This window comes from Gymnodraco acuticeps, unplaced genomic scaffold (assembly GCF_902827175.1).
Source record: "Gymnodraco acuticeps unplaced genomic scaffold, fGymAcu1.1, whole genome shotgun sequence".
NCBI classification, from domain to species: domain Eukaryota; kingdom Metazoa; phylum Chordata; class Actinopteri; order Perciformes; family Bathydraconidae; genus Gymnodraco; species Gymnodraco acuticeps.
The window spans coordinates 2865-12278 of NW_022991049.1; the positions used below are offsets into that span (position 1 = coordinate 2865).

Sequence of the window (9414 nt, forward strand, 5' to 3'; positions counted from 1 at the left end):
TTATGTTTTTTTTTCTGTCTTAGTTTCAACTAAAATATAGACTAATAATAGTAATAGTATTAATAATTGTAAATGGCCATTGGTCACAACACCAGTTTTGACTGTAAAACTTGGAGGAAGCCAGCAGCGCAGCCTGCGCAGACTGCTGCTGCAGCTTGCTACACACCGACCCCGCCGATTTAGATCCTGGTCAGTTTCTGGCACCCCTACATCCTACAGAAATGACATCAAAGTTGGTCTGATACAGTCAAGCTAAAGCATCATATAGGATATTTGGGTAAAATGTATGTCCTAGGGGTCCTGGACTCCTGGTTGAAGACCCATGGAATAAAACGTGTAATTCTAGGGAATTGTCAGTACAGTTATATTTGCATTGCACCAGGAGGCTGATATATATTTGTACTGTTAGTTTATGCATACTGTTTTTTAATCTGCTTTGTTTTCCTCCATTTTCAGGATTATACTACAAGACGAGTCAAGGGGATCACTGCAATACACAAGGCCAAGTAAAGTAATTATAGCAGCGCCACCTCTCTTTACCTAAGATGGCTTCTTATTGGTCTAAAAGACGTAGAGTCATCAGAACTGTAAGGGACATGGAGAAAGATATCCTTAAGGAATACGAGGAAACTCTTTATAATAACAAGTCACATTTAGACCCCTGTGTGAATAGGGAACCACCCTTCAGAATCTCACACGTTTCCCAACTAGATACACCACTAGCTTCCCATGTACACATGGAAAATGATCATACTGATGGTAGTTTAGCTGGAGATGATGACGTTGAATCAGATCATGTACAAATGGGAAATGATCAATGATCTGTGTGCATCTGGACCCGGTGACAACATTACCTATTGACGCAGCAACCACTGTAAGTTATATTCTTGTTTAATTAGACTTCTCGGTTTCATTTATTCGACTCTGTATAATTGTTACTGTAGCTAAAACGGCTAAATCGCTTTTGAGAGATTTTAAATCTCAGATCTGCTCAGGCGAAACCTGCTTTACAGCTCTCAGCACTCAAGCCTGCATTATTAACATAGGCAGGGCCAGTCTATTGTCGCCCATCAGCTGTAGATAGTTAACTAATTAACTTCAGCTGTGAGAACTGAGCAATCAGGCGTCCATTTCGGGTAGCTCTTTCCTGGAGCGGCAGCTTCAGCGGCAGACAGGCTAAGACTGACAAAGACATTAGAGTCCTACAGGAGTAAGACTGACAAAGACATTAGAGTCCTACAGGAGTCACGAGGGAGGCAAAGAGGAGGCAAATCCTACTTTGATTGAGCTAAGTATCGTTGGCGTTTTTAATTTTTACTTTTGTTGTTTAGCCCCTCATGCTATAATCATGTGTATTTTCTCCATTCCTGTTCATGTGTCTTCTCGCAATTATCACTGGCCCCGTGTATCTCGTAATCGATATAACCGGCCTGCTCTCGTCTATCCCACGTGCTCCACTGAGATCCATCATCTAGTTTCAGGTGGCCTGTGGAACTGCCAGTCAGCTGTTCCTAAGGCTGACTTCATCTCTGGCTACACCTCCCTGCAGTCTCTGGATTTCCTTGCTCTCACTGAGACCTGGATTACTCCATCCAACACATCCACCCCAGCAGCTCTCTCCACTGCATATTCCTTCTCCCATACACCCAGACCCACTGGCAGAGGAGGTGGCACTGGTCTCCTGCTCTCTCCCAAATGGAGCTTTTCCCTCTTCAAGCTACCTAACTTTACTCCTTCCACCTTTGAGTTCCATGCCGTCACAGTAACCCATCCTATACAGTTAACCATTGTTGTTCTCTACCGTCCACCAGGCGCCTTGGGGGACTTCTTGGAGGAATTAGATCATCTCCTCTCACACATCCCTGAAACTGGCCCTCCCGCTGTACTTCTCGGAGACTTCAACCTCCAGATGGGGAAGATAGACGAACTAACATCTCTGTTAACCGCCTTTGCTTTCTCACTCTCTCCGTCCCCACCGACTCATAAAGCTGGCAATGTCCTTGATCTCATATTCTCAAGGAACTGCGCTACTTCTAACCTCTCTGTAAACCCGCTCCACACATCCGATCACTTCTTCATTTCATTCTCTCTATCCCTTTCCAAACATAACAAACTAATCTCTTCCCATCCTACACTTGTCCGCCGTAACCTTCGCTCCCTCTCTCCCTCTACCTTTGCCTCGTCGGTGCTCTCAGCCCTCCCTTCCTCTGATTCGTTCCAACTACTGCCTCCAAACTCTGCTGCAGAAACTCTCCTCTCTACTCTCTCATCCACTCTGGACTCGCTCTGTCCTCTGACATCTCGGCAGGCTCGTCAGTCCCCTCTGGCTCCCTGGCTAAATGATGCACTGCGTGCTAATAGAACCGTCCTTAGGGCAGCAGAGCGGAAATGGTGGAAATCCAAACACCGTGACGACCTCCTAACCTATCAGGCTCTCCTCTCCTCTTTCTCTGCTTCGATCTCTCAGGCAAAAAGCACTTTCTTTCAAGATAAGATCCAATCTTCCTATTCCAATCCTAAAAAACTATTTTCCATCTTCTCCACCCTCTTGGACCCTCCAAAAGCTCCTCCCCCCTCCTCACTTCTGTCAAGCGACTTTGTTACCCACTTTGAAAAAAAGGTTAATGATATTCGCGCTTCTTTTTCTGACTCACCTTTACTCACCGCTGGGTCACCAGACCTTCCTTCCACCAACACACTAACCTCCTTTTCCCCTCTCTCTCCAAGTGAGGTTCTTACCCTCATTACCTCTGCCCGCCCTACCACCTGTCCTCTGGACCCTATCCCTTCAAACCTCCTTCAGACTATCGCTCCTGATATTCTACCGTTTCTCACCCATTTCATCAACACTTCTCTAACTTCTGGTCACTTTCCAAACAGTCTCAAGGAGGCAAGAGTAAACCCTCTCCTAAAGAAACCCACTCTCAACCCGTCTGATGTTATAAACTACAGGCCTGTCTCTCTCCTCCCGTTCCTGTCTAAATCACTTGAACGCGCTGTCTTTAAACAACTCTCCTGTTATCTCAATCAGAACAACCTTCTGGATCCGCACCAGTCTGGTTTCAAGGCAGGTCACTCCACAGAAACTGCTCTCATTGCTGTCACGGAGGAACTGCACACTGCCAAAACTGCATCCCTCTCCTCTGTCATCATCCTGTTGGACCTGTCTGCTGCATTCGACACGGTGAATCATCAGATCCTCCTTCGCACTCTCCAAAAACTTGGAGTTTCTGGCTCTGCACTTTCCCTCCTCACCTCATACCTGAAAGACCGTACCTACAGGGTGACTTGGAGAGGGTCTGAGTCCGACCCTTGTCAATTAACTACGGGGGTCCCTCAGGGCTCTGTTCTTGGTCCCCTCCTCTTCTCCTTGTACACAAACTCGCTCGGATCAGTCATTAGCCCGCATGGTTTTTCTTACCACTGCTACGCTGACGACACCCAATTAATTCTGTCCTTTCCCCGCTCAGAGACCCAGGTCGTCGCACGCATCTCTGCTTGTCTAGCTGACATCTCTCAGTGGATGTCTGCTCACCACCTCAAGCTCAACCTTGACAAGACTGAGCTGCTCTTCCTCCCGGGAAAAGATTGTCCAACTCTTGACCTGACAATCAACATCGGCACCTCAGTTGTTTCCCCGACTCAGACTGCAAGGAATCTGGGTGTGACCCTAGATAACAACCTGTCCTTCACTGCAAACATCGCTGCTACAACCCGCTGCTGCAGATACACGCTTTACAACATCAGGAAGATACGTCCCCAGCTGACTCAGGAAAGCGACTCAGGTTCTGGTCCAGGCTCTCGTCATCTCACGCCTAGACTACTGCAACTCCCTCCTGGCTGGTCTACCTGCATGTGCCATCCGACCTCTGCAGCTCATCCAGAATGCAGCGGCTCGTCTGGTCTTCAACCTTCCTAAATTCTCCCACACCACTCCGCTCCTCCGCTCCCTTCACTGGCTTCCGGTAACTGCTAGAATCCACTTCAAGACACTGGTACTTGCTTACCGTGCTGCGAATGGATCTGGCCCTTCCTACATCCAGGACATGGTTAAACCGTACACCCCAGCGCGTGCACTACGCTCTGCATCAGCCAAACGACTCGTTGCGCCCTCGCTGCGAGGGGGACCCAAGTTCCCATCGGCGAAAACACGTGGGTTTGCTATCCTGGCTCCAAGATGGTGGAATGAGCTCCCCATTGACATCAGGACGGCAGATAGCTTGCACATCTTCCGGCGCAAACTGAAAACTCATCTCTTTCGACTCCACTTCGAGCGTTAGAACGATTAACGAAGCACTTATATACTAATAAAGGACTGGATTACCTAAAGCCAGTTGAGTAGCACTTGAAATGTTTGGCTCTATGAAACCTGATATACTTATATGATTCTGTTTTCTTCAAGGTTGTGTCTTCCTGGTCGAATGTACTTATTGTAAGTCGCTTTGGACAAAAGCGTCAGCTAAATGTAATGTAATGTAATGATCATACTGATGGTAGTGTGGCTGGGAATGTTGAATCAGATTCTGACTCCGACAGCCATGACGAGCATCAGCCTAGTCAGGATCTGCTTATGAGGAGCCTAAGATATTGGGTAACATCCTACTCAATCAGTCTGGTTGCTTTGTCTGCTCTGCTGTCCATCTTAAAGCTTTTTCACCCTATGCTCCCTAAGGATGGAAGAACTCTGCTTAGAACACAACATGATGTTGCAACCACTCAAATGCAAGGTGGCGAGTACTACCATTTTGGATTGGTGCAAGGGATACTTTCACGATTGAAATGTTTGAGTTTACCAGTGAGCCTCAGAACTCTTACTTTACAGTTCAACATAGATGGTCTCCCTCTCTTTAAGAGTTCAAGACTTCAATTCTGGCCTATACTTGCAATTCTGAAATGTGATTATACTAAGTCCCCATTTATTGTCGGTATCTTTTGTGGTTTAAGCAAGCCCAAGTGTGTTGAGTATCTGCAGCAATTTATTAGCGACCTTAAAAATGTACTGGCTAATGGCGTTGTTCATAATGGTAACCGATTGAAAGTTCTGGTTTCCTCATTTGTGTGTGATGCTCCAGCCAGAGCCTACGTTAAGAATATCAAGTCACATAATGGCTATTCAGGGTGTGACAAGTGTGATCAACATGGTGTGTGGAGGAAGAAAATGACTTATCCTGAAACAAATGTCAGGCTCAGGACAGACTCAAGTTATTGTGATATGATTGATGAAGAACATCACTTGAAACAGACACTCAGTCCTTTAACAGGGACAGTAAAGATGGTTTCTTCATTCCCAATAGATTATATGCACCTCTGTTGTCTTGGTGTGATGAGAAAACTGTTGAATATGTGGTTAAAGGGCAATCTAGCCACTAGGCTTCCTTCACAAACTGTTAACAGTATATCAAGCAAACTGCTGGGGTTACATTCCCACACCCCTTGTGAATTCAATCGCAAGCCAAGGGGTTTGAATGAGCTGGATCGTTGGAAAGCTACAGAGCTCCGATCCTTCATACTGTCCCTGTAGTTCTGAAGGATTGCCTTCCCAGTGAGATTTATGACAACTTTATGTTGTTTTCAGTGGCCATGTATTTGTTTTTGTCTCCTGGAATTTCTGGCCAAAAGGTTGAATTAGCGCATAGATTGATGATTTCCTTTGTGGAACACTTTGGACAGTTGTATGGCAGGGATCAGATTGTGTTCAGTGTACACCAGCTTATACATTTAGCCAATGAATACAAACAATTTGGACCTTTAGATAATGTTTCAGGATTCCCTTTTGAGAATTATCTTGGCCAAATAAAGCATCTTTTACGCAAGCCACACCAACCTCTACAACAGGTGGTCAAAAGGTTGTCAGAACAGCCACGTTGTGAGGTTCCATTACCAACAGATGAACCAGTCTTACAGAAAATCCACACTGATGGTCCACTCCCTCAACATTTCGGTGTTGCTGTACAGTACACAAAGGTCTCCAGTAGTCGTTTTACCTTTCTACAAAGCAGGGGGATAATTGTATTGAGGTGGGACATAGTATTGCAGTAGTGCAGAATATAGTCCAGGAAGAAGATGAGGTATATGTGATCTACAAAAGGTTCAGACACCAAGAATCATATTACACCTATCCCTGCGAGTCCTCATGCATAGGTACAGACAAGGTTAGAGAGTTGTGTGACAATATCGGGGTTGGTAAACTTGGATGTATCAAACGTAAATGTGTTCTGTATCCAGAGTCAGAAGGAAATGGCCTCATAGCTATTCCAATAGCTCATATGCAGTAGCATACCGCTCATACTGCTGGGCGAGTAAATGACATCTTATGATTTATGAGCAGGTTTTTTTTTTAATCATTTACATTATTTCCTTTATTGTATACAGAATGGAAAGGGAGGTGGTGCTTTGGGCCGTTGTACTTTTTCCAAATGGCGGAGCTGCAACAGTTCTTGCCAGCTGGTTCAGTCTAAAGGAAGGTAAATTGTTATGGCCCCCAAAAAACATGTATTTGAAGGCCCTTAAAGAACACATGACGGCCCATAAAGGATGGACCACATATGCGAATGTCCGGCTCTTGATTACTTGTGGTAAGTAGTCACTGCATTACTATTGTCTATTTTCAAGTATATAGGTATCCACACGTTTTATGGATGGCAGTTTGAATGTGTGTGGTGCCATACCACATATGACATATGTGTCACAAGTGAGACTAGTCAGTAAAATGTCATCCTATTATTTTATGCTTTTTCTTTTACAGACTCATTGGAAAAGGCCAAACGATACGAAGAAAAGTATGTGACTACTGGATGTCCAACCACTGATCTGAGCTCTGAGGACGAAGCAGGTGAACGTGGGAAAAGATGAGTAAGGTACAGTTGAATTCCTGGAGGTCAGGTTCCATGTCTGGCCTGACTTTAACCCTTATCAAACAACGTCGCATTGATAAGAACCAGTATGCGTGCATAGGCTGGAACCAAAAGAACCCAACCGCTCATAAGATGCAATGGAAAAGTGGTCACAGCACTCCCAGTGTGGAGGAAGCAGGCTTAGGATGTTTACTTTGATCGCTCCCTCTTGAAATATATAATCCTTGGTTTCTGTGTAAACAATAAGTAAAAACCCCACCTCCAGTCCTGTGATAGACTAATGTCATCTCTATGTGTACCTGTACGTCAAGCGGCCTCATTCTACAGAAATGGGCCATGGGGCAAATTAGTTCAATTAATGGGAATGTTGAATGTTTCATTTTTATTTTCCAGGCCAAATCCTGTGTACATGGAGTCAGATGGGGAGTCAGAAACCAGCTGTGTGAAGAGAACATTTGCCAAGCCACCTGATGTTCATTGTCCTACAGTGCTCCCAGAATCCAGCCAGTACCCCTCAGGACCAACCCCAAATGCAAGCAGTGGTATGTCATTACTTATTAAAATGGCAGGAACAATATGTAATTGCATGTGAGCTTTAATTTACAAGCATTTAGTTCCTCCAACAATACATTCAAACATCAGTCATGTGATATGTGTTCAAAAGTTACAGCATCCATTATTCCTGTCTTTTGTTCCCTTTTAGCCTCTGGAGGAACCACTCGGAGGATGTTCTGTCAATTCACCAGGCTGACAATGGTAAGTGAACCACTTCACACTAGGGATCGACCGATATGGCTTTTTCAAGGCCGATACCGATTATTAGTAATCAACGAGACCGATAACCGATATTTGGAACCGATATACATTTGCAGTAATATCAGAAAATCTTGGTCTCAAAATGTAGAAGAACACAAACTCCAACACAACTTCTTTGAAATGCCTTTTTATGTTTGCTGAACTTTTCAACATCTTAAAACTGGTTTCCTCTGTACCCTGAGTAAAGTCAATGAAATAGAAATAAAATGAAAACTACTAAAACTTGTTCTGAACTTCTGATATTTGAGTCTCACTCATTTAGTAGTCCCAGTTCAGCAGCACCAGATTGTGGTGCAGAGTTGCTGCGAGGCTCCACTAGCAATCCCCCCCCCTCACAGTTTATCCGCTGCGAGACGCTACCCTGTGTAACTGGGAAACTGATAGAATTGGATCGGGACATTGCTTGTGTACAGAGTGGTGACTGCAACCAGAGAAACGGCCGCATCAGATCCAAAGTTTTATCGGCAATTTGATTTAAAAAAAGGCCGATAGCGATAATCTGTAAAATGCGGAATATCGGTCTGGATAATCGGTCGACCCCTACTTCACACTACTACCTCCGGGCGGACAGTATGTAAATGTGCTTTGTCCGAGTTACAGCATTCATAGTTCATGTTTTGTGTGCTCTCATTGTAGGCTTTTGTGGAAGCTATTTGGCGGAGTTGGACCAGTCAATGGACCACTGTAAGGATGGCAAGTAAACTAATGGTGTAAAAGTCAGGCACATTGTTACGTTCCCTTCTAAATCTAGGGGGTACAAAGGGAAGTAACAACACACCAGGATGACCAAGCACGACAAAAAGGAGAGAAAACCGATCTCTGAGTAACGATCCAGCCGTTTAATGAACAAACATGAACACGGCTCACCAGCCAACTTGCAAAACAACTCTCGCTACAAAACTATATGCTGGAGACATGGACACCACGCTGCACACATCCAGCCCGGGGAGAAGGGGAGAGAGGGACAGCAACCTTCCTCCTGTTCTATATGGAGGCCCTGATTGGGGATTGGGAGCACCTGGGGAGAGGCTGCACCTGAGGACAATCAGGCTGCACCTGGGGAGTCAGAGGGAGAGAGAGAAAAACACACACACGACCACACAAACACTACGGCACGTAACACACATTCATGTGGCTGCCGATGACAATTTATTCAGGACACCGGAAATATGACCCAATGTTTCAGTCTCTCCGAAACGTTGGTCATATTTTCTGTATCCTGAATAAATGGTCATCGGCAGCCACTTGAGTGCACCCCTCGTTATTAAGTAGACTAATAGGCTATTATGTCTTTTATCTTTGGATCACAGGAATTATCAGCACCTTAGGTGGGAAACTATTCTTTAATTACTCACTCTGTAGTCAAGTGTGTTCATCCCTCAGGTCTCCTTTATCTAAAGTTGGAAAGTAACTATGGGGCTAGCTAGGTGCAATTGCTATATGGTGCTCATGGATAACAACTTTGATAGTGCTCATTTGCCTTATTTAGTTATTTCTCTCTTTTTCTAGGATTGCCAACATATAACTCCAGCCCCTCCCACGCTATGCCATTAGAGAAAGCAAGGAATGGTATGTATTTCTCAACTTAAATGTTTGTTTTTTTTGGAAAATTCCCAAATTCATGTTCAATATAAAGAATGAATAGCAGCTCAGGTTGTGAGTTTGATCGCCGACCGAGTCATACCAATGACTGTTAAAAATGGTACCCGATATCTCCCTGCTTGGCACTCAGTATCAAGGGTTG

General features: G+C 44.8%; 1 long non-coding RNA gene across 1 annotated transcript; it reads left to right on the forward strand.

The window, feature by feature from the left end:
* The first annotated feature begins 452 nt into the window (after positions 1 to 452).
* Positions 453 to 6838, forward strand: LOC117559873. The gene is made up of 3 exons (XR_004571068.1): positions 453 to 511; positions 6373 to 6575; positions 6746 to 6838. It is a non-coding gene; the product is annotated as an uncharacterized LOC117559873 (long non-coding RNA).
* Positions 6839 to 9414: the final 2576 nt, after the last annotated feature.